Source organism: Coenobita brevimanus, chromosome 38, assembly GCF_032717465.1.
Source record: "Coenobita brevimanus isolate Jiangsu-jjx chromosome 38, ASM3271746v2, whole genome shotgun sequence".
Lineage (NCBI taxonomy): Eukaryota > Metazoa > Arthropoda > Malacostraca > Decapoda > Coenobitidae > Coenobita > Coenobita brevimanus.
Window position 1 is genome coordinate 3,050,722 of NC_136991.1, and position 26,779 is coordinate 3,077,500.

Here is a 26,779-nt window from a genome sequence, read left to right on the forward strand (position 1 = left end):
GGACTACCCTGAATTCTGGCATAAACTAACAGCAAAATCGTTACAGGTAGGATACATCGGTTTTTAACACCCTGTAACTTCAATATAATCATTTGTACTTTGCTATAAAATCACTGTAATGGTACTGTACTCTCACTCTTCATTTGCCATTTAAGAAGTGGAATTTAAAGTGACAAGTTTCGTTGTAGGTTAAATATGTATCTTAAATTTCACCAGTCCTTCCAGTTTTACTTTGCAGTCACTTATACTTCATTACGGTCACTGCATCTGTGTGTGTGTGTGTGTGTGTGTGTGTGTGTGTGTGTGTGTGTGTGTGTGTGTGTGTGTGTGTGTGTGTGTGTGTGTGTGTTGTGAGTGTGCACATAGCATGTGCTTACAAAAAAAAACATTATCGTGCATTCACAAGAGAGTATAAGATTTAAGAACAACGAATACCGCTATATATCTTTTGAACTAGGCACGTCAATGAACAGGAAAGGAATATATTACTTTAGATTACAGCAGGGAGACGGACTGTACAAGGACACGTAATATGTATAAACTAGAGACAAATTACGGCCGGGATTAGTAAATATTTATCTTTCAGTGGCAAGCTTTTGGATCAATAAATATATCCATATCTATCTATCTATTTATTTATCAATGTATCTATCTATCTATCAGTCCATCCATCCATCTATCGATCTATCTATAAATCTATATTTTTTCCCATTCGGTATGTGCTGGGTCCCGAAACTAGGCTATCGCAGTCAAGATAATAAATTTTAAGGATGGGAAACCGACCTACATCCCTGGTGGCAATTTTAATGGACACATTATTTAGTTACAAATATACGTTACGAGATTGTCTGCTTTTATAATATTAAAATGAACAAAAGCAGTAATTAGAGTATGAGTCATGAGCGAATCAAAACCAACGGCATCTCAAAAGAATGAGTGCGGTAAGAACCAAACACTTCAAAACCAAGCACACTGTACCTAAGAATAGTGAACGAGTAAGATCCACAGGCACTTCTCAACATGGTCAGAAATTCGCCAAATACTTTACACTCAGGGCGTGTCCGTCACGTTCCTCTCTGACGCATCGTATGACGGGGAATCATCGACGGACGGGCAAACAAACCAAACCTCTCTTAGTCCTCAATATTGGCAGGCTGAGAAAACTGACAAATGGAAATGGTGAAATATCTGGCCAACTTTCATTGCCCCTTTTACACTTCTAAATCCCGGACACACCATACATCTCGCCCTACACCTTGAGAGAAACTGAGAACGCTACCTAGACTACCTGCCAACGAACTTCTCCCCACCTTTCTCACAACCTCATCACGCACTGGGGGAATACCGCTCTAATCCCACGCCATCCATGTGACTGAGTGCCTTTCTGAATAACGTGGGTGACCTGTAGCAGTGTCACATGAAATTAGTGTGTGTGTGTGTGTGTGTGTGTGTGTGTGTGTGTGTGTGTGTGTGTGTGTGTGTGTGTGTGTGTGTGTGTGTGTGTGTGTGTGTGTGTGTGTGTGTGTGTGTGTGTGTGTGTGTGTGTGTGTGTGTGTTTGCTTGTTTGTGTGTGGGTATGCCTACTATCAGAACAAAATTACAGTCGCCTCTCCTGCTTTCCTTGCCACTGACTGATAATATCCGCCTCTTAACACTAATCTATGGCTAAATAAAGTCCTCAGTATCAGCTGTTGTAGATCACCAGACTAAGCTTCCAAGTCTACGCATATAATAGCGGGAAAGACGACAGGACTATCACGGCCTATAGTAAGTTGGAGTGAGCGCAAGGCCTTTCTCATGCACTCCCAGGCAAACAGCTCCATCCTCGGCAAATGGGGAATAAATTATATGTTCCTGGAAGCGAGGATTGGGGTGGAGGGGGTGAGAGCTGGTGGGAGGGGATGGAAGGGAGCAGAATGCCACTGGAATGACTTGGTGGCTTGATATGTGTGGCACTAGTTTTACACTCGGGAAATGATCTGGGGTGAGTTCGAGCTTCAATCAAATAAATAAAATATACCACGCCACACTCTACCACCACTATTCTCTGTTTTACCGTCTGTGCTTTGTTAGGTTACGTTAGGAGAGATCAGATTAAACTGGGTTAGGTTAAGTTAGGTGAAGTTCTTTTATCTGCCCTATCCCCTTCCATCACACAACTGTCTACTACCACTGTCTTCTGTTTTAATGGCTGCCTAGTTAAGTTCCGGTAGAGTAGGGTAGGGTAGCATTGTATAGTGTAAGGCAGGGCAGGGTTAAGGTACACTAGGTTACACTGGCTCATATTATATCAGATTACATTGGGTACAGCTTAGTTGCTATATCTGTCCTACCCTCCTCATAACCTCGGTAAAACTTAAGAGTGCCAGGCAGTATGCGAGTCGATAATATTTTCATCCCTCAGGCTCCCTCTTCCATGACGTCACAGGTAAACTCACAATCTCCCCATGAGGTCAAGGAGTAAACTCTCAAACTTCCCCATGACGTTACAGGTAAACTCTCAATCTCCCCCATGACGTTACAGGTAAACTCTCAATCTCCCCTATGAGGTCAAGGGGTAAACTCTCAAACTTCCCCATGACGTTACAGGTAAACTCTCAATCTCCCCCATGATGTTATAGGTAAACTCTCAAGCTCCCCCATGACGTCACAGGTAAACTCTCAAACGCCACTCAGGCCCACTCTGTACTTAAGACCGTATTATTAAAGGCGAGAGCCCGGCGATGCAACCAAACCTTTGATTTTTGTAGGTCGGAACACCTGTAATTACCCTTGATTTCTGTCGGTCATTTATGGAACACCTGTAACTACCCTTGATTTCTGTCGGTCATTTATGGAACACCTGTAATTACCCTTGATTTTTGTCGGTCACTTATGGAACACCTGTAATTACCGTGGATTTCTGTCGGTCATTTATGGAACACCTGTAATTACTAGGATGTGATAATTTTGCTTTCCGTATCAGAGTGTAGTCAGCAAAGATAGGGGAAGGTAAGTCATATTTTACCACCACATTCTTCACAAAGCATCGTAAAAACCGGGGTTTTTTTAACACTAGCACGCTTTGTTTTAATCATTAGGCCCTTAATAATTCGATGATCGTACAATTGTTAATATTATTTTTGCTATTGCTTAAAAATTGCTCTCAGGTCAAGAAATACATTAATTTAAAAATCCTTTATCAGTGATTAAATTTCATCACACTTTTAGGTCTATTTATTTATAGCGAGATCCCATACTCTCGTAAAAGGTGGCCACAAAAAATCGCCTCCATGTCACCCTGTCCTCTGCCATTTGGTTACCCTCCCACCAACTCACATCCTCTCTCATATATCTCTCCACTCCACTCCCCTCCATCTCAACCTCGGTCTCCCCCTCCCCACCACCATCTCACTACCATACACTCTTCTAGTCAGTTTCTCATTCTCTACCCTCTCCACATGGCCATGCTGTGATTTGTAATCCAAAACAAGACACTGATCAGTGAGGCTCTCCTGTCAACAAATGCACTGGTGTTCACACATATAACCAATATAATATACACACTGAGACAAGACAGAATAACAAAAAATTAAGAAAAAGAAAGAAACACGAAATAAAAAGTTACAGATTCTGAGTGAGAGTTCTCGTGATTTTCGTGTGCGGTTTATGACTGTGGTAGGACGATATACCACTAGGGGGTTATTAGCCTTGGGGGTGCACACAACACCTCACACATATATACATACATTTATACGTACACACGCAATGCTTATCAGTGAAGATGAATAATTCTCAAGTCTCACACCAAAACACACACACACACACACACACACACACACACACACAACGAGCTTAGCACTGAAGAGGAATCATTCTCAGAAGTCTCCCTCCCCCTTCCCACATCCAGCCTGCAGTATCAACATAACTTAAATCACAATCACGCATACGACATTTAAATATTCACACAAATACATATGCACATGTATACATATACATACACAGGCTCATGTGGATGATCTGATAAAACTAAGCTTGTTGCCTGCAGTGCTGTAGTTTCATATGTACAGTACACATGGACACGCACAAACCACACGTCAGTGCCCCCCTCTCTCTTACACACACACACACACACACACACACACACACACACACACACACACACACACACACACACACAAGGTTCAAGAAGACCAATACAAGCCCTGACATACATTTAATGATACACTCACTCCATCAATCATACTTGCGCGCACGCACACACACACACACACACACACACACACACACACACACACACACACACACACACACACACACACACACACACACACACAGGAAACTCATGGACATAAACACGATACCCCTTCCATGTATATACATAATACACCCAAACTTCAGTCATACCTGCCCTCCCCAACCCCCCTCCCCCCCTCTCTCTCTCTCACACACACATACACAAGAAACCGTCATGGACACGAACACACGCCTTCACGTGCATAGCATATGCACATAATTCACTCACACTCCACTAGTCATACACGCGCCGGCACTCACGCACGCACACACACACACACGAGAGAGAGAGAGAGAGAGAGAGAGAGAGAGAGAGAGAGAGAGAGAGAGAGAGAGAGAGAGAGAGAGAGAGAAACAATAATACTTGGTACGATACAAATAAGTGAAGCCAGCTCAAGCTCCATAACATACCATCGGAGAGAGGTGCCAGCTCACCGTCTCGCTCACACTTACCTCGCCACCTAACCACAGTCACTTTTTTTTTTTTTTTTTTTTTAATAGACTGCACCTACATCTAGACACATCTGCTTTTAATCTACACCTACAAGTTCTTTCACCTAACTTGGCCTAGCTTTTTCTCCCTTTGGTGCTTCCGTTATTTAGTTCAGTAGCAGCAAAAGACAATATTTCGGCTCTATACAGTTTCCACAACAATTCTTCGTGCCTAACATCATATTCTAGTGTTACTCTACTGATACTCGTACAACTAAGCCTTCATGATGGAGAGACGGCAATATTAATCCATGTTAAAGTAAAAAAAGGACAACGAAGATCACGTTATGTTTCTTCAGTAAGGACGTACTATACAGTATATATATTTTCATTACTGCTTCCTCCTGACGATTTAGCTTAGACTTATCGAAATAGGTTGGGGGGTCAGATATAGCTTTCCTTAACCCCTTTCACTATAAAGGCGCTAAGTTGAATGAAATCATCTGGAAGTAGCAAGACCATACCAGAACAATGTCTCAGGATTCTTGGGGTTAAGGAAGACGAGTAACGGGGAAGGAGAGATTGTTTTAGAACCAAACCAATCTGAAATGTGAACCCAGTGGACTGCAGGCTTTATTTCCCATCTGTAGTGCACCATCCCCCACTCTCTCTCTCTTTGAGGGGTGGGGAAGAACTGGGAAGTAGCTGCGGGGTGTTCGTATAGCTAGGCAGTGGGACCACCTGGTTATATCTGTGCCACCACGTGAAGGCGTCCCTCTCCTGTACGGAAATGGGTGATCAACATTTTCTCGTAGTTCCTTTGGTAAGATTATTATTATTATTATTATTATTATTATTATTATTATTATTACTGTTATTATTATTTCTACTACCACCGCACCTATTATTTTCTGTATATTAATTAACATCTCTCGCAGTGGAGGGGTAAATCCTGCATATGGCGTGTTAATATTCTCTTGGTGTTGGAGAGGGACGCCTTCAGGTGCTGGTCCTTATTACTGGTCGGCTAAAATGTCTGGCCACACAAACGTTCTTCAACTACTTCCCTATCCCCAAGAGAGGAACGTGAACTGCAGGTGAGGGGTAACTTAAGTCTACAGTACACCGGGTTCAAATCTGAGATGATCCTGGGGCAACAACAAAAACAACAAGAACAACAATAGTAACAACAAACAGCAACAACAAACTGCAAAAACATATTCACTTAAATGTTATGTTTTACTCAAGACTCCATTGATGGTTATAAACTTGTTTTCATGTGACTATTTCCGACCCCTCCCATCCCATGTGCTTATGGCAAAACATAATATTAAAGACGATGGTTCTATTACCCTACGAACCTGGAGTGCCAATCAACACTACGGTGACTCACTGATAACGCCAAGTCTCTCTCTCTCTCTCTCTCTTTCTAAGTGATCTGTGGCGGAAATTTACGCATCATTATTACAGTATTACTTATTATATCGTATTATTTTAAAACCATTTAGCAGTATTTTTTCACAGTATTATTTCCACTGTATTCTTTAACCATTCTACTGGCAACGTAATAGATGGAATACTTACTATCGTGGTACCTATCATAGTATCTCAACGGCTGTATTTCCAGTTACAATATCATTATCGCACTAAAACAATATCTATCGCACTAACAAGAAGCGTATTATTTCTATTATCGTCTTATCTGTAACACAATCATATCCATCATCAAAACAACACTAACCATACTGCTTCTACTATCTATACAGACGAACCTTATCATCTATAGGCTATTACTGCATGACCACAAACCGAATTATTGTATCGTAACTAGCATATTTTGCAGCGAGGATAGGTAAAGAGCAGAATCTTCGTATCTTTTTCCTCCCGCAAAAACAAATTATAGTTACGACAAAGGATTAATTGTAAGTTTGTCTATGAATCTGACCCTACATCTCGCATACGTAATATCGCAACAACTACCTATTTTCAGTACCTGTGTGTTCATTCCACGCGTACCACGTATACTGCAATGGTACCGACTTACGTAAACCCATCCAACTGATTCCGCGCCAAAACCCACCGTGGTACCGTCCTAATCTGGGGAAGGTCGCTGGTGTCACAGTCTCTCTACCTACGAGGTATGTCCATTCCTTCGTTTATTTTGATACAGGTCCACATTTTTCATACACTCATTAGCTTCAGTCGGTCACTCAACAAAGATTGTCCCTAGACATGTAACTTCTGATACAACCCACTTACATATTTCTCCCATTATTTTTTTATTTACTTCTTTGCTATACTAATTAAGCATTAGTCAGTCATTGAACCTATCATTATATTCTCCCTATATATGTAATCTGTGTGATAAAATTGACCTACATATGATTTCTCCCATTTTTATACCCTACCTGAGTCTTCGAAGTCCCTTCATATATTCAACAGCTAAGTACTGTTCTGTCTTTGATATAATTTCAAAACCTCAGAATCGGTGGCGCCCTTTTCATTTTCAACCCCTGCATCATCAGACGAGCTTATTCACTATTTCATTCAGTTTTGGAAAGATATATAGTGGTGAAAGGTTAATTAACACTAAGAACTTGTACTTCATAAAGTATCGCCTAACTAGAAGAAAATCGTCCTGAAATAGTAAAAATATATCCTAATGCGAAACACAATATCGGAATGAACGGGTTAAATGTACTCGCACGCCAGGCTCGGTCCTATAATATACTCCCTGAATCTGTACGGGATCATCCTTTACGATACACTCTCATTCTAATTACGTTTCTTCACTTTAAATACTCATCAAACATACAGTTTCTACGTTTGAGTACGATCTTTTAATATACTCGTACCGCATACTTCTACGTATGTCCAACCTTCAATATATACTTTCATTCTACGTACGGTCCTCACTTGCTTCATATACCATATAATTCTATATGTGTCCATCCTTCAAAATATACTCTTATTCTACGCACGGTCTTCACTTCCTCAGCCGGAACGTGGACCGCATTTAATATGAGGCAGGAGCTCTAGTGTTACGTAGCCCTCCCTTTAAACTCCAGGGCGAGATGGGACGTTGTTTGCTGAGCACATCTGGCTTTAAAACGAAACATTTACTATCCTAATATCATCTCCTGGGTACACTTAACCCTTTAAAGTGCCAAGACGCCTTCTGTGATCTTATTCTTCCTACCGGCAAACTATGTTATTCAGCTTTGGGAAACTGTTAGAATGCATTCCTAAGGCCGAATATTTACCATCTAAACAGTTTCCTAATTTTTCCCTTACGCAGCTTTCATTATAACTGGGTATTCGTGTGGGTTTTCCATATGAACCACAACAATGGATTACATATTCTAATGACATATACAGAAACGTTTTTTCTTTTATGACATTCTTCGTCAGACAATATTTCAGGTTTCAGATTTCTGCTTATTTAACATCACTCTCTTCGTGAAATAATAATCCAAGAATCTTAAGTAAAGTTTGTATGTTTCATTAAAACAATTATGGACTAGTATATTTTAGCTTTTCCTTGTTACACCAATCTTCGTTAGGCCATCACGTGCGTATCGAACAAGACTGTAGATTTCGAAAGAGCGATTACTGTGATAATTCTTGTGATAATTCTACGTTGTTCCTCAGTCTAATATTTACTGATTAATGTGGATGATACCATAATATACTTTCTGACGACAAAGTTAATTTCCGCTTTTCCCCATTCTTTAAAAATGTCTACATATGAAAATGCTGATCTTTTTTTTTTTTTCTGTGTGCCTCAACCAAACTTGTAACACTGGCAATTTGCATGTCGGTATACCTTTGTTCACGGCTGTAAGACTCTCTCTCGTTTCTCAGAGATCCCATCCCCTCCGCCTGTCTTTCTTTGTTCCCGGCTATCACATCTCTCTCTCTCTCTCTCTCTTTCTCTCGTTTCTCAGAGATCCCATCCCTCCACCTGTCTAACATCCCGGCTATCACATTCTCTCTCTCTCTCTCTCTCTCTCCCTCTCTCGTTTCTCAGAGATCCCATCCCCTCCACCTGTCTAACATCCCATCTATCACATTCTCTCTCTCTCTCTCTCTCTCTCTCTCTTTCTCTCTCTCAGAGATTCCATCCCCTCCACCTGTCTTTCTTTGTTCCTCTCTCTCTCTCTCTCTCTCTCTCTCACACACACACACACACACACACACACACACACACACACACACACACACCAAGAACATTACCCTCACGAACTACTCACCTCCTGTCACCTTAACAATCACAAAACTAACCTTTACACTACGCAGAAAAATCAATACTCTTTACACATAACACCTTCACCACCACAACGTTCTTATAATTTCGTTCCTGTTTCTACCAGATGATTTTATTCAGCCTGGGAGAGAATTTCTGAACTGGAAGAGTTAATTTAAGCCTTCGGGTCTTGATTAACCCCTTCAATACGAGACCTTTCCCAAGTCGAATATAATCGTCTGAAGAAAGAACATAATTTTTAAAAGGTGTCATTGTACTGAAGCGATTGATTTAAATCGTGTTGGAAATCAGACTGATTTTTTTCATCATAATAATTTTCAGTTTCATCACATGGCAACCACGTGACAACAATCAACACCAAAAAACCTACACATCTATGGTCAACAAAACACTCTACACAAACACTAGCATATTCTATTTCAAAAACTCAGTAAAAAGGAATTGGCTGGCACTAAAGTTCCATATTTTCCTGTTGTTTTACAGCCCAAATAATCGCTTTCGTCTGTCTTTTGTTGAAAATGAATAAACTGCCACAGCACTGATTCATGTTTTGTTAGTGGTGTGTGCAACTGGTGTTTTTAATAGCCCAGACTCCCCTCCCACGACTCCCCGTTCGCATCCGGTTAGCGTCTGTCCTTTGTTTACGTTTGGGGATACCGATAATGGGGGTCTGCAGTTCATTCCATAAATACAGTATATATATATATATATATATATATATATATATATATATATATATATATATATATATATATATTCGTATAAATGAACTAGCACAACACGCAAAATTTCCTTGGTCGCAGGTGAAGCTGCCGTGTTTACATATTAGTTTATCTTCGAAATCAATAACTCTTTGTAGTCCTTTAGGTTTGTATCCCTTTGTTTACATCCGGATATAGCCTAATATCATAGATATGCCTTATATATCCTTGTATATTTTTGTTTGTATTCCACTAGTGCCTCTTTGTTTATGTTCGGATAGTTTATTTATGGTAAGGCGTTGGTGTCTTCTTTGTTAATGTTCGGGGATGCTGACTATGGAATGCTTTGAGGGACAGCTAAGTAGGAGAAATGGTCCGGGAAGTGGTTTGTAGGAAAACACGTTACGAAGAAAGAGCAGGGAGAGATACATAGGAAGAAAGGAGACAAAAGTGAGAGGCACAAACACAGAGACGCGGAGAAAAGAGAGAAGCTGAGGCAGAGAGAAAGGAGAGAGGACAAAAACGGAGAGAAAAGAAAGAGGTACAAACAGAGGCAAGAGGGAAAGAAAAGAGGATGAAGGCAGGAATACGAGGAAAAAAGAGAGGAAGGGGTGAGACAGGGATATTAAAAAAATAAAAAAATAATACGGGGGAAGGGAGGGGGTTTGCAAGGTATAAAGATGATTGAGAGAGAGGGGGGGAGGGAACAAGACAGTATCTAAGTAACTAGACAATGGAGAGATGGGTAAGAAGGAAAATTGGGAGAGGGAGGGGAGCGAAACAAAGGGGAATGAAGATGGATGGTGATAGCATAAAACATTAAGGGAGAAGGGAACGACCATGAACTAACTATTACAAGTACAGTTCTGATAAATAATCCCTTTACACCCTGGAATTTCGAACTAAATAAAGGAGATTTCAGTACATTTGATTATTTGTTGATTAATTTTAGCAATATCTCATTACGTTCTAACACCATTTACATTTATAGGGAGTCCGAATTAATGAAGCGGGATTCCAGCGCATATGATTAGTATCGATTAACTCTGGAAGAACTATGTAGATTTTCCCAGTCTTTAAATTTCTGAGGGCCCGAACAAATGAAGAGAAATTCCATCCCATTTGATTTACTGAATAGTTTACCATGAACTTTACTGGGTTTCCTTTCCTTTAAATTTTACGGATTCTGAATTTCATGTGATATATAATGAGTGATATATTGATTACTGTTGATTAGTTTTGCAAGATTTAATGAGTTCTGAGACAGTTTGAGGTGTATATGAACCTCTGAAAGCATGTGTACAGTATAGGAGGGAAAAAGAGACGTGGGGCGAAGAAAATGGAGAGAGAGAGAGAGAGAGAGAGAGAGAGAGAGAGAGAGAGAGAGAGAGAGAGAGAGAAATTAATAATGGGAGGAGCGAAGAGACAAAAATGAAGATGAAAAGGACACCCAAGGGGACCTCCAAAGAAAGGATGTGAACAATGGAAGAAGAAACAAAGGGAGACGTGAAGAAAAAAAAGGAAGGTGCAGAATGAGGTCGAAGGAAGGAAGGAGAAATAAGGATAAAGAAGGTACAGGAAAGTCGCTACTAAGAAAAAAAATAAAAAGGAAGGGAAACGAAGGACAAAAACAAGCAAAAGGGTAATAAAGGCAGAATAAAGGAAAACAGACCTATGGAGGAGTAAGGAAGTGAGGAAACGTAGGGATATGACAAAGGAAAGATAAAGGAAGTGTGACAGTACTAGGGAAGCTGGGAAGACAGACAAGGACAGACGCAGAGAGAGAGAGAGAGAGAGAGAGTGAGAGCAGCCGTACTATAGATCGCGTCCTCCTCTCCCTCGCACCACTCTTGCTCACACTGACTCTGGGCACACACACGCACACACAACCCCACGCGCACATGTGAGGCGCGCGCACATTCACACAAACGCACACACACAAAGAAAGGCCTACACACATGCCAAATAACACACATACCCTTAACTCTAACACCCCAACAGGCCACTAGTAAGCTAAATTCAACTGTCTGGTGGTAGATGTGATAAAATAGCAGAGATCTGTGTCGTCAGAGGCTTGGAGGAGACTTATTATCTCTTAAAGGACGATAGACTCATTATCTCTCAATGGGCAATGAGCCAGTAACATATATATGATGGCTAAAATTCCTCTTGTTTTGAGAAGGTCAACTATACACAAAATGTACAAAAATTAGCACTAACACTGATACCCACGCACAGAGACATATTTTGCACACACAAACGCAAGTAAACGCCCGCGCACGCAAAATCTCTCGGCGCACGCAGGGAAGTGGGAGTGGCGGCGAGTTGGCGCCAAAACGGAAACAAAAAGAAGACAAACGAGACGGAAAGAGACGCCGAGAATGGACGAGAAATGGCGAGACTTCACCATACCACTGCGGTACAAGGAAACTCAATCTATGGTGATTATTTTAACCCTTCTTGCTAGTATTGGTGCACCTTGTTATCGAATTCAGGCTAACACTGAGTTTCACTTGCTGAGAGATACCAGGGGTCAAAGGATTAAAATCTACCTCAATTAACCCCTTCGCTGTTGTGGACGCACTTGGGTAACATCACTCGAGAGAGCCCTAACAGCCAGACGATTTTGTTCGAGGACCCTAACATCGATTTTGTTCAACCGAGAGTGCCCTAGCAGACTTTTTTGCTCAACCGAGGGCCCCAGAAGACAATTTTCTTCAACCAAGGAGCCCCAACAGACGACTTTATTCAACCAAAAGGGCCCCACCAGGCTATTTTGCTTAATCGAGGGCCCAACAGACGATTTTGCTCAACAGAGAGGGTCAGAACACGATTTTGTTCAACAGATGGCTCCCAACAGATGATTTTGTTCAGCAGAAAGCCCCACAGACGATTTTGTTCAGCGGAAGACCCCCCAACAGGCGATTTTGCTCAGCAGAAGACCCCCCCCAACAGACGATTTTGCTCAACAGAATGCCCCCAACATATTTCGTTAAAGAGAGTGTCCCAACAGACGATTTTGCTCAGCAGAAGACCCCCCCAACAGACGATTTTGCTCAACAGAATGCCCCCAACATATTTCGTTAAAGAGAGTGTCCCAACAGACGATTCTGTTCAACGGAGAGGGCTTCAGCAGACGATATTGTTCAACCGACAGGGCCCTAAGTCGGAAAAGGCAACCCTTTCCGCTATGAAACCACCTTTATCTACAGGTTATTAAACAAACAACAAGGACACTCGTTCACCTAAAAAGATCCTACTCGACAGGTTAAGAAAAATGGATCTATATCAACCATTCTGCGGCGAGGAACTCAATACTATTACTACTGCTACTACTAATAATAATAATGTAATGATAATAATAATAATAATAATAATAATAATAATAATGGGGTACTCCTACAACAACAACAACTACTACTACTACTACTACCACTACTACTACCACTACTATTACCACTACTATTACTACTACTATACCGGTAGTAGAAAAATGAGGTCAACGCCAGGCGATTTACTCCAACTGAAATCAGAGCATATTAAAGTATTACAAAAACATAAATTAACCCTTTTGCTTAGATGTGTTGTACTTTTTCCTTGTCAACGTAAGTCGGTTTTCGTGTGCAAAACCTTTTGCTACAATGCATTTTATTTATTTATTTATTTAATTATTATTTTTTTAGACTTCACCCTACTTTTTTGTCCACTAAATTATAAGCGATTATTTAGACACGATGAGAGAAAGAGAGAGAGATGAATTACAAACACGACCAAGTAATCAGCATTTTTACGACCCTAATTATCACCAATCAGTTCATCTATTGTCCTTCATCAACCCCTTCACTTCGATGACGCATTTTTCATTTAATTCAGGCTACCTTCAGACGATTTTTAGTCCACTTGGAAGGACCTCTAGCCGTGGATGGGTTGACGATTGACGAAGGCTCTATGTAACCGTTAAAAAAATCACTCCTAGGGCAAGTAAAATCGTCTGGAAGCAGCAAGGATAGCTAAAATAAAAGTAAAATAGGATTCTTATAGATCAATTCCTTTAGTACACTGTCTTATTATACTGTATTCCTCCTATGACCATGTGATTTTACTGAATTGGGGATATCGGTGGTGTTTAAAGGGTTAATATGAGAGAGAGAGAGAGAGAGAGAGAGAGAGAGAGAGAGAGAGAGAGAGAGAGAGAGAGAGAGAGAGGTCAAACCGGTAAAATTCTTTCCCCCTTTTCTTCCGAGAGAGAGAGAGGGGGGGGAGGGTAGAATGTGGTAAAATTCTTTCCTCCTTTTTTGTCAGAGAGAGAGACAGAGAGAGAGAGAGAATCAAGAATGTGTAATGTACGGTTACTAAATTCTTTCCTCATCTTTTACTCAGTGCTTTCATCTTTTAACATTTATACCTTCGCTTCTAATTCATACGCCTTACTACCTTCTCCTTTCCAACACGACAATTTCCTAACCATTTTCATATACTCCTTTTACTGGTATTCCTTCTCTTTCTCTTTACATTATTTTCTTTTCATGTATTATTTTTCTTCCTGATCACTTTTACTCACCAGTGATTTTTATTTTTACGCAGTTCTTCGTAGCTGTCTTTCCAGTGTTCTCCTCCCTTTGTGTTCACTATCTTATCGTCGTTTTTTGTTTTATTCCTTCCTTGTATTTCTTTATCTTCCTTCTCTGTCTCGTCTTTCTTTGTGTTAGTGTTAGATCTTGCTGTTTCTTTTTCTTTTTGTTCTTTTTTCTCATTTCTTTCTTTTTTGCTGGTCTTCTGTGCGTGTTCAGATCTCACAACATTCATGGTCAACTTGCATGTAGTGTCCACAAACTTCCACACGTAACTCTCTCTCTCTCTCTCTCTCTCTCTCTCTCTCTCTCTCTCTCTCTCTCTCTCTCTCTCTCTCTCTCTCTCGTATCTATCAATTATACAAACTCCTACAACTGCACGTCGACAGCAAGAATTAAATGTCACAGGCAAAGTTCTGGTAACATTAATATAAAATTCGACGCAAAATACCCTATTAAAAATAATGGTGAGGCCGGAGACCAGGAAATAATGTTGTGCACGGTGACAGAGAATTTGCCTTCGCGACAAGAAATTTTGCTAAAGTTGAATGAAATCGTATAGTGGTACCAGGAAGGCATCGTACTGAGGGAGTAGACTGTAGCACCAGTCGAGCAGGGCAGTACTCCCGAGGTGGATGGAAAGTTGATGACAGGGAGTGCTGGAGCTCCCGTTTCATCAGCCCTCAGGCCTAGTTCCTGACCATCCCCCTTTGCTGAACTTTTTCAGTGTCTCAGTTACACAGAGAGTAGGCCAGCATGCTCTCCAGTACAAATTTCTCTAACTATCTTCACCAAACTACATGCACAGTACACACTACACTTCCTATTCAAAATTTACCAAAAATGGCGTCGTCTTATCAAGCCTCGGAGTCCCCAGGGGGGGGGGGGAACATAAATGCCCCCACCATCTGCCCGTCTCCCGGTGACGACTCAAGGTGCCTGGAACCATGGTCTGACTCTCTTCTTCTTCATTTCTGCAACATTCGCGGCCTTTCCTCTAACTTTCGCTCTGTTGAGCACCACCTCTCCTCCTCTAAACCTCACCTTCTTTTTCTAACGGAGACTCAGCTGTCTGAGGCAACTGACAGCAAACCCTTTTCTGTATCCTCCTACTTTCTCTATACTCATTTCAAAGCCAAAGGTGGCTGTTGTGTATATATACGCAACGACTTATCTTGCTCTCGTGTTCCTGAACTTGATTCTTCTGAATTCTCCACACTCTGGCTTCGGCTTTCCTGTCATTCTCTGACTAAATATATCTGTGCTGTTTACTTATCCCCTAATTCTACTGACTATCAAAAATTCTTCGACTATCTTACTTCTACGATGGAACACATTCTATCCATTTCTCCTTTCTCTGAAATCTCCATTCTTGGAGATTTCAATGTTCACCACCACCTTTGGCTCTCCTCTCCTTTCACGGATCCACCTGGTGAACAAGCCTACACCTTTTCTATCCTTAATGACCTAGAGCAGCTTGTACAGCACCCTATCCGTATCCCTGGCCGCCTTGGAGAGAGCTCCAACATACTTGACCTCTTCCTCACAACTAATCCTTCTGCTTACTCTGTTAATCTTTTCTCTCCGTTGGGCTCCTCCGATCACAACCTTATTACCTTAACCTGTCCTATCACTCCGGTACGGCCTGTGGACCCTCCAGGGAAACGTCGTCTGTGGCATTTTGGAGCCGCGGACTGGGAGGCCCTCAGGCAGTACTTCTTTGATTTTCCCTGGAATGATTATTGCTTCCATGGCCGTGAGCCATCTGAGTGTGCCTTGCGCATTACGGAGGTTATTCTCTCGGGCATGGAAGCATACATTCCTTTCTCATATCCTTTGACTAATGCAAGAAAGCCTTGGTTTAATCACGCTTGTTCTAATGCTGTCCGCAACAAGGAGAGGGCCTACAAAAGGTACCGGAGCCAACCCACTCCTGAATCACATCATCTTTACGTTTCTGCCCTGAATCGTGCTAAGTCTGTTCTTCGCTCTACTAAAAATAATTTCATCCATACTAAATGCTCTCAACTCTCCGACTCGAATTCTTCCCGCTCCTTCTGGCATCTTGCCAAAAATCTTTCTAACAACTTTACCTCATCATCCTTCCCTCCTCTTTTCTACTCCGATGGTTCTGTAGCTATTTCTTCTACTGATAAAGCAGATCTCTTCGCACAGACTTTCTCCTCCAATTCTACCTTAGACGATTCCGGTGCTGTTCCTCCATCACTTCCCCCCTCTGACTTCCTTATGGCTGACATTAAAATGTCTTATGTATTTTCTGCCATCACTGGCCTCAGTACTAACAAGGCATATGGGTCTGATGGGGTCCCTCCTGTTGTTCTGAAGAACTGTGCTTCTGTGCTTACACCCTGCCTAGGCAAACTCTTTCGCCTTTGTTTGTCAACTTGTACCTTTCCTTCTTGCTGGAAGTTTGCTCTCATTCAGCCAGTCCCAAAGAAGGGTGACCACTCCCAACCCTCCAACTATCGTCCAATTGCTTTAACGTCCTGTATTTCAAAAGTTTTCGAGTCAATTCTTAATAGAAAAATTTTATGGCATCTTTCCTATCACAACCTTCTTTCCGATCGTCAGTATGGTTCCGTCAGGGACGCTCCACTGGTGATCTTCTCACCTACCTTTCAGACTCCTGGTCATCCTCCTTTCGGGACTTTGGCGAAAGCTTTGCCATTGCACTTGACATCTCAAAGGCTTTCGATCGAGTCTGGCATAAATCTTTAATTTCCAAACTGCCCTCCTACGGTTTCTATCCTTCTATCTGTGCCTTCATCGCTAGCTTCCTTTCTGGTCGTTCTATAGCCGCTGTTGTAGACGGCCATCGTTCTTCTCCTTGATCTATCAACAGTGGTGTTCCTCAGGGCTCTGTCCTATCACCAACTCTCTTCCTTTTATTCATCAATGATCTTCTAAGCTGTACATCTAACCCTATCCACTCATACGCTGACGACTCCACCCTTCACCTTTCCATTAGGTTCCCATAACGCCCATCTCAACAGTTACTTCAACAAGCAAGGGATGAGGCTGTGGCACACCTAATGTTTGATTTGGCTCGTATCTCTGACTGGGGTAAAAATAATATGGTTGTCTTTAATGCATCTAAGACTCAGTTCTTACACCTATCAACCCGACAAAATCTTCCACAGGTATACCCACTAATGTTTAATAATATTCAGCTTAATCCTGCATCATCCTTGAACATGCTTGGGGTTTCATTTACTCGGGACTTATCTTGGAAAGATCATATTACATCTCTTGTAAAATCTGCTTCCAAGAGATTGGGTGTGCTAAGCTGACTCCGCTCTTTCTTTACCCCTGCACAATTGTTGACTCTATACAGGGGTTTTATCCGCCCCTGTGTGGAGTACAACTCTCATGTGTGGGGAGGCTCCCCACATACAGCTCTTCTCAATAGGGTGGAGTCAAAGGCTTTTCGTCTCATTAACTCTCCTCCTCTTACTGACTCCCTTCAACCTCTGTCTCTTCGCCGCACTGTTGCATCTTTATCTCTTTTCTATCGCTACTTTAATGGTCACTGCTCCTCTGAACTGTCTGCTTGCATTCCTCCACCTCTACGACGGGCGCGTAGCACCCGTCTGGCAGCAAACTCTCATCCTTTTTCTGTCCAACTCTCTAATGCAAGAGTTAACCGTTACTCCCAGTCTTTCATTTATGCAACAGGTCAGCTCTGGAACTGTCTCCCTCTGTCTGTATTTCCTGCTGCCTATGATCTCCAGTCTTTCAAACGGAGTGTGTCCAGGCATCTCAAAATGATCGGATCTTGAATTTGGCTCTATATTGTATTTTGTTTTTCTCTTGGAGGGAACTGTTACTGCGGGCTCATGGCCTTTGGTTCCTTCTTCCTCGCATAAAAAAAAAAAAAGATCTATATAAACAGGTATGTAAGTTCTTCGATAGTACTGTGCCTTCCCTTTGCGAGGCATCACAAACGCGTTAACTATACAGCAGAACAATAATAAAACCAGAACACTAGGACACCTGCTGTAAAATACTTTGCATCTCCTGTAGAGACAAGCGCACCTACTTTAATATACTTTGCGTTTTCGGCACAGACAAGCACACCTACTCTTATACTCGACCCATTTCCGCCACAGACAAAAAGTGACTAAAATAAGTTAAGAAACAGAAAGAAGGGTGATGCCACGAAACAAAGTCTGATGGTTCGTCACAAAGACAGGACAAAGACACACATCATTAGTCAACTTACACGTGACAGGATGGGGGAGGGGGAAGGGGTGAGGGGTGAGGGAGAGAGAGGCAGAGGTGAGAGGAAGGGAAAGCAGTGTGGTGATAAGATAGGTGTCACTGTCTGGTGCTGGGGATTACTTAATTGAGAGAGGACCAGACGCATCCGTAACATGATGGTATATGTCTAAGCGAGAGAGAGAGAGAGAGAGAGAGAGAGAGAGAGAAATACTGTATACACGGGAGGATGCAAAACAAAGGACGGGTAGGACAACTGAAGGGGAGGGGCGGAAAGTGGAAGGAGAATCACAATGAGAAAAAAATAAAGGGTTAGTTGTATCCGAGGGGAATATACGGTACAAAACACACACACACACACACACACACATAGGGAGAGAGAGAGAGAGAGAGAGAGAATGGTCCACTTTCTCATCGCAGGGAAAGTAAGATTCCAGATTCTTCAAGTATACTGATATCTAGTGAAAAATATACTTATCACCGACTCTCTTTCTCTCTCTCTCTCTCTCAAATCACCATCAATACACAAAAACATCCTTATTAAACTCTCAGCACAATGGGAATACCTTCATAGCACACCTAACACCTGTGAAACTCAACACAATCATACTACACTCTAAATACACTCACCTTTAGCACATACACATACACCCTTACAGCACACTTAGCACCCAGAGCACATCACACACTAAGGACACTCTCTAGGGACCTAAAATACCCTTTGGACTCTCTTAAAACACTCTTACGGCACGTCTAACACACACAACACTAACACCCACGGCACACACTCAACACACTCTCCTGTTCCCAGCCCTGCGGTGCTGGCTAAGAGGCAACTTCCTGACACACACACACACACACACACACACACACACACACACACACACACACTACTTTATAGGCTGACAGAGCAATGTTCAGATTTTTCGTTTTTATATAATTTTGTACGACCTTCCAGTATAACTACTTCAGTACGATTTTTGTTAATTCTTTCTAGTACCTGACGATATTACCTAGATGTCAAAGTAAATTTCCCACTCTGGGCATAGGAATGATCCACCTAGACTCCATCAGCAGTTCTGAATGCTGTGAGATTTTTCCACCTTGCTGAATGAAATCGTCTGGCGGTAATAACAGTAAGAGTAATAATAATAATAATAATAATAATAATAATAATAATATCATTTGGCCTAATGAGGTCAAAGGCTCTTCATCCGCTCTTCCTAGCAGTCCTCCGCGTTCTGAACTACGTACACAGCCCAGACCATAAGGCCAAACTCAGATCTAGCCCTAATTAGGCGCAAACAATAAAAAAGATAAGAAGTACAACGTGCGGGAACTTCAAGATCATTCGGTTAATGTCTCTGGTGTCGGAGTATGATTTTGGGTGGTATGGTTTCAATAAAGCTGGAAAAGTCTACGGCAACGAAACACTTCGCGTCTAAAAATCGTTCGTTTGGGAAAAGACGGACGGGGCCCTACTTACAGATGCTCGCTCATCTAAAAAGCCGTAGGGATTCACATTTCAGTGTCAAAATTACGATCACTTTACCATTTCCGTGCAACTACTTTTCTTTTGGACTGGACTCTGGCAGACATCGGGTGACTTTATAGGAAAATCTCCTGTGAGCAAATGAATTTATAGAAGGGAGTTAATCACAGGAGCCTGACTGTTAACAATGACATGAGAAACAGGACAAGGACTTATGAAACATTATATTACATATGCTATTTCAGTTATCATTATTACACCCTACTATCACTCATTATAATAAAATAATGCAGCATCAGACTAAATATCAGCTAATTTTATGACATACAACATGAAAGACATACTGAAAAGGCCAGCAAAAACGTCATTCAGGTCCAGCTTTATATGCACAATTAAAAGCTGATGTACGGTATATGAGGGAGGGTGACTTGGGATAAAGTGAGAGACTAAACAGGATATAGAGATGGAAGAATGCCCTCGTGATGCTGCGCTGTGACAGACGGTAGCACTGAGTAGTTCATTCATGGAGAGAGAGAGAGAGAGAGAGAGAGAGAGAGAGAGAGAGAGAGAGAGAGAGAGAGAGAGAGTATAATTAACGAAACAACTTGATTCTGTACCACCACGGCAGGCGTCCCTCCCCATCGTCTAGGTGACCCTCTCCAGCACCAAGCAATACAGTACAACTAAATATACATAATGATCACAAACGTGCAATAAATTACCAAAATAAAGCCAATACCTTATCGCACTACTGATATATATATATATATATATATATATATATATATATATATATATATATAATTAGTCACAAATCACCGCTAATGATACCAATCTAGAATATCTCTCATTTCCTGACGCCGAATCCCGCGAAGGAGGAACCTCGACAAAAGCACTTCAAGGCGTTTGTGTCCCTACTTAGTAACAACTCCTCCCTGGCATACACCCCTCCCTTAGAATGTGAACACAGCGAACACTTAGTACTCTTAGCTCCTCCGGTAAGATTTTTTTTTTTTTCTGGCTAATGCAAGATTTTCATGTATATAGTGAAATGAAGCAGAGTTCTCCAACATTTTTTTTTTGTTTAATGGTTACAAAAAGGTTCTCTGAATACTGAGTGAATAAAAGTGTGGATCATTTAATTGGGCAGATGTCAGGTTAGTTTCACCCATAATTTTTTCCTTTGCTCTCTGGACTCCACCTCACCTGATCCTCAGGTGGGAACTGAAGTCATGATGATGTTACAATCTCTATTAACCCCTTCAGTACAATAAGGTCTTTTTATAGTCCATTCTTCCTACCATCTGACGATTTTATTCAGGACTGGGGAGACATTCTGCGTTGAAAGGGGTAATGGAGGCGAAAAATCTCTACCGGTACTAACAAAAATCGTACAATCAAGCGGTAGCAGGAAAAGAATGAGTTAGTAAAAAGATTAACCCCTTCGATATGATTCCGTGTTCAAGTGATATTATGTAATTTAGGAGTTTTCGAACTGATTGGGTTATACAGCCTTCATTAACACACGCACTCCTAAAGCATTTTCCTAAACTGAGTAAAATATGTGCCAGTAGCTAGGAAAGATTACAGGAAAGCCACCACATGGAAGGGGTTAAGAGGCTTTGTTTAATGCAGTGTTCCTTATGTAGCACTGTATGACTTAGGAGGTTTAAATGCATCGCCTTTAATGTTGAGAGAGAGAGAGAGAGAGAGAGAGAGAGAGAGAGAGAGAGAGAGAGAGAGAGAGAGAGAGAGAGAGAGAGGGGGGGGTCAGTGGGGGTGGGGGAGGGGGATGTCAGGCAGTGTTAATGTGCTTCTGTGTCAATCACGCAGCCTGAGTGTGCTTGTGTGTGTCACTCAGCAGCGTGAGTGTGCTTATGTGTGCCAGGCAAGCAGCGTGAGTGTGCGTCTGTGTAAGTCAGGCATGTGTGTGTGTGTGTGTGTGTGTGTGTCAGTCAGCAGCGTGTGTACCTAGGGAGGCTGTGCTGATGGTGGTGTTAGGGTGCCTAATGTCGCCAGCTGAAATTTAGTGTTGCCGTCGGAGGGCGTGGCACGAAGGGACGGACAGCAACAATAACACGTTTTTATTTTTATTTATTTTTATTATAGGTTTAGTAGGAAGGCAAGGGATTAGAGAAGGAAGGTATGGTATGTGGAAAGGAAGTTAGTGATACAGGAAGAGAGTACAGAGTAAGTGTACAGTAGGGTAGGTGAAGAGAGAGAGAGAGAGAGAGAGAGAGAGAGAGAGAGAGAGACAGAGAGAGAGAGAGAGAGCAATATGTTTTTATTACCTCTCACGACTAACTAGAAAGAGAGAACAATAACATGTTTTTATTACCTCTCACGACTAACGAGAGAGAGAGAGAGAGAGAGAGAGAGAGAGAGAGAGAGAGAGAATAACATGCTTTCATTACCCCCACTCTCACATGACTAACTCAACTTGACAGCCTGGCGTAGCGGGGTAATATGAGCCACTTTTCATCATCATAATCATATCATCATAAACTGGGGTATAAAGAATCCACAAACTGGTGCTAAACGAGGCCATTTTTCATTACTATCTTCTTTATCCTTGGAATCCAACCTACGGTTCGCGGGTCAGGATGTGATGCGCCTGATGATGAAGATGATGAAAGCAACAGAGATGAACAACAAGGCCTATATCACTGGAAACTGCATGGTGATGATGAAGATGATGATGAAAGCAACACGAACAACACAGGGACTATCATAATGGAAACAGCAAGATGATGATAATGATGAAAGCAAAATCTATCAGAACGAAAACATGACAGCCACACTCTTGACCCTGCACAGAGGCGGGTTAGTTGGTCCATAGGCACAAGTCGACTACCCAATGATTATGATGTGGTGATGATGATGACGATGAAGCAAATCTATCAGGACGCAAAACACGCCTACTCTGCACTGGAGGTTAATAGGTTCATGTGTAAGAGCTGACTGGCCGCAAAACTGTCACTCACACGGTGGCCTAGCAAGAGTACCTACTCAATTTGGCTAATGCTTTTTATTGTCTCTACAACTACCACATTACTTTTTTTTTTTTTTTTTTAATTCTAGCGGCCTAAAACTGCCATCTGTCTTGAATGCTAAACTGCAACAGTATTTTTACACTAGAATATGGTATTAGTCACGAAGAAATGCCATGGAAAGGATGCTGAAACTGCTTTGTCTGTTTCCGCACTGAACTACTTGAAGTATACCGCAATTATACGAAGATATGGGCCAAAGTTAAGGTGAAAACAGTATAATACCGTCATTTCATCAATGACACCTGTGTATGAGGGATACTTAGCCAATAGGAATGACACTTGCATATGAGAGATACGGTACTTCAGTCAACCGGAACGACACTTATGATGGGTACTTCAGCCAGCAGGAATGACACTTATAAGTCGTATACTTCAGTCAACAGGAATGACACATGAGGGGTACTTGGCCAACAGGAATGACGCTTATGAGGGGTACTTCAGTCAACAGGAATGACACATGAGGGGTACTTGGCCAACAGGAATGACGCTTATGAGGGGTACTTCAGTCAACAGGAATGACACATGAGGGGTACTTCGGACAACAAATATGACACATGAGTTGTGCTTCAGTCAATAGGAATGACATGAGTTGTACTTCAGTCAAAAGGAATGACACTTGCGTATGAGAGGCACTTCAGCCAACGGGAATATCCATATATGTATTTAAACGTAGTTACAGTGAAAGTACTATGTTCTTCATGATACCTGCGTGTTGTCCTCAAATGAATAACAAAATAATAAAAAAACAACAGTGAATAAGTACAGTTTCAATCACTAAGTTAAAGAGCGGAAACATAAGTTTTCCTTAGAGAGAGAAGTGTTTGAATGACAACGCTAATTACAAAAAGAGTGTGGTACAATCCTGAGTTAAGGAGATGCCAGACCGTCAGAAAAGTATATTTAAGGCAATAACGTTTACACCCGTATACTGCCGGTACTTTGACTTCCATTATAAACAATACTCATATAACTTGGCTGTATAATAAACTGATGAAAAATTAATTAACTCTTTAAAAAAATACCATACACTTTGTCTAGCGAATTTCTCTCTGTCTGTCTGTCTCTGTCTCTGTCTCTCTCTCAGTGTAATATTATTCCTTATATCAGGCTTTTCCTTTGAGGAAGAAAACGGTTCGGAGCTCATCACAATAAACACAAAAGGGTAATGTCATTAACTTTTGATGAACATTGGTTTCAAGTTATTTACCTTAATGTTATTAAGAGAAAACAATATTAGCTCGAGAGAGAGAGAGAGAGAGAGAGAGAATATTAGTGTGTACGTACGTGCGTGTGTGTGTGTGGTTAATTAAAGGTGTGTGAGGTGAGACACAGGTGTTTGTGGTATATGTAACAGGTGTGTGTGTGCGCGAGCGCACGCTTAAAACATGCTTGTGCAGTAGATGTTTTACTGGATGCACATTCCTGAATGAAAATGTGTGTGTGTGTGTGTGTGTGTGTGTGTGTGTGTGTGTGTTTACCAGGGTAAGGAAGGCGCCAAAATGTCCACCAAATGTCCAAATCGATGTCTGCTTGCGTCCTCCCTCCACAAACACACACACACACACACACACACACACACAGAGTCGACATCTTTATTATTATTATTACGCACATTATCGAGTAATATCATCATTATCAGTATCATTATTTCTGTACACACACACACACACACACACACACACACACACACACACAATCAAACCTAATCACATCATTCCACCCTCAGAAAGCCATCACCATCCCCGTGGACTCCGGTTTTCCCATCCCCTGTAAACAATAAATAAATAAATAAATAAAAATAAACAGACTCAGGCGAGTCAAATCGTCCTGCCGTTAGCTGGAATAATAATGCTGCAGTTGTGAGGGCACACGGTTTGGCAGTGTATTAACAGTGACTCCTATGACAAACTATAAGCTGAATAAAATCGTCTGGCGTTAGTAGGAGCAGAACAGTAGAGTTGTCTCCACGATGAGAGGGTTAACAATTCCTTCAGCCAGAGACAGTATTATGAATTTCTTCCTCCGACCAACAGACGATTTTATTCAGCTTAGGAAATATTTCGTATCAACAAACTATTATTCCTGTATATCATCAGATTTAATTTAGTAGGTGAATCTCTCCCTCTCTCTCTCCCCACCTTCAACTAACTCACTCCTCTCTGTCTCTGTCTGTCTGTCTGTCTGTCTCTCTCTCTCTCTCTCTCTCTCTCTCTCTCTCTCTCTCTCTCACTAATGAAGCGACCAATTACATCGTGATGACGGGGCCGGCCGACTCGAACTCCAGTCACAACATTTCCGTTTTCTTGATTTTCTCACTTTCTCACGTTTTCTTAGTTTTCTCACTTTCTCACGTATCTTCTCAGTTTTCTTTAATCTGACTTCCATTTTATACCTTTCTTTTACTTTTTTTTTTTCTAACTTATATAGTTTCACTTCACGTATTTCATCCGATTATTTTTTCAGTTATCATCTGACTTTCTTTTATTTTCTCTTTTATCGTTTGCTTATCATTTACTTTCGTTTGGGTAAAGCGAGATTTAAAAATGTAGACACCTTGGATCCTTCCCCCTCCCTCTCCCTTTGAAAAGAAGAAAAAAATCAATGACGACAACACATTTGCTTTCAGGTTCCACCCATTTCTCTCTCTCTCTCTCTCTCTCTCTCTCTCTCTCTCTCTCTCTCTCTCTCTCTCTCTCTCTCCTCAAAACAAATTATGTCTGACACCAAATAGGCCTATGCTTTCAGGCCATTACCCCCCCCCTCTCTCTCTCTCAATGACAAATCGCTAATGGCTCTTTATCATGACATCAAATTTGCTTTCAGGTCATCTCTCTCTCTCTCTCTCTCTCTCTCTCTCTCTAATTACGCTGCTTTGACGAGCCCGAGCGATGTGAACTCATGAGGTCACAGCATAATCCCTCTTTATTTTTCTCACTTTATTTTTCATATCACTTTAATTTGTTAGCTTTCTTTCAACTACTGTTTTTTATTTCTCGTTATTCTTCCTTATTTTTTTTTTTTTTTTTATTTGTCTTTCTTTTAGTTCCTTTCTCTCCCTACCGATTTTTTTTTTTTTTTGGTCCAATTCCCACTTTCATCTAACTTTTTCATCAGTTTCCCTTCGTCCTTAATTTTCTTTCATCTGGGTTCCGGGAGATTAAAACCGAAGTCGACAAATTGGATCTCTCTCTCTCTCTCTCTCTCTCTCTCTCTCTCTCTCTCTCTCTCTCTCTCTCTCGTCAACAAATTTAATTAACGTTAGCTATGTCGATAGAGTTTCCCACGTCAATTACCCCATCTCTCTCTCTCTCTCTCTCACACACACACACACATACACACACACACACACACACACACACACACACACACACACACACTCACAAATGCAAACACTACCGACCCATCAACTCGCAGCTAATTCTGAATTATTTTTTTACAGCGTACCGGTAGGAAAAGAATGCACTCAGCACCCAGCAATACTGAGAAACAGAATCGAAGAGGAATTTACCTGAGAGAGAGAGAGAGAGAGAGAGAGAGAGAGAGAGAGAGAGAGAGAGAGAGAGAGAGAGAGAGAGAGCAGGGGGGGAAGAGAAAATTTTCTTTTAAAACTATGCCGGAAGTCCTATACCGTACTTTTATTAAGGCCTTTTCAATGTTGTATTATATGTTTTCAGTTGGTCATCACCATCATCATTCTAACCATATTTCCCGCTGATTTACGCGATGGGATAATTAACACCTACGATTTG

At 41.5% G+C, this 26,779-nt stretch overlaps 1 protein-coding gene across 2 annotated transcripts in view; it reads right to left on the bottom strand.

The window, feature by feature from the left end:
- The window catches only part of Ctl2 (Choline transporter-like 2), a 124,900-nt gene that overhangs the window by 70,840 nt on the left and 27,281 nt on the right, over nucleotides 1-26,779 (bottom strand). The window lies entirely within an intron of this gene.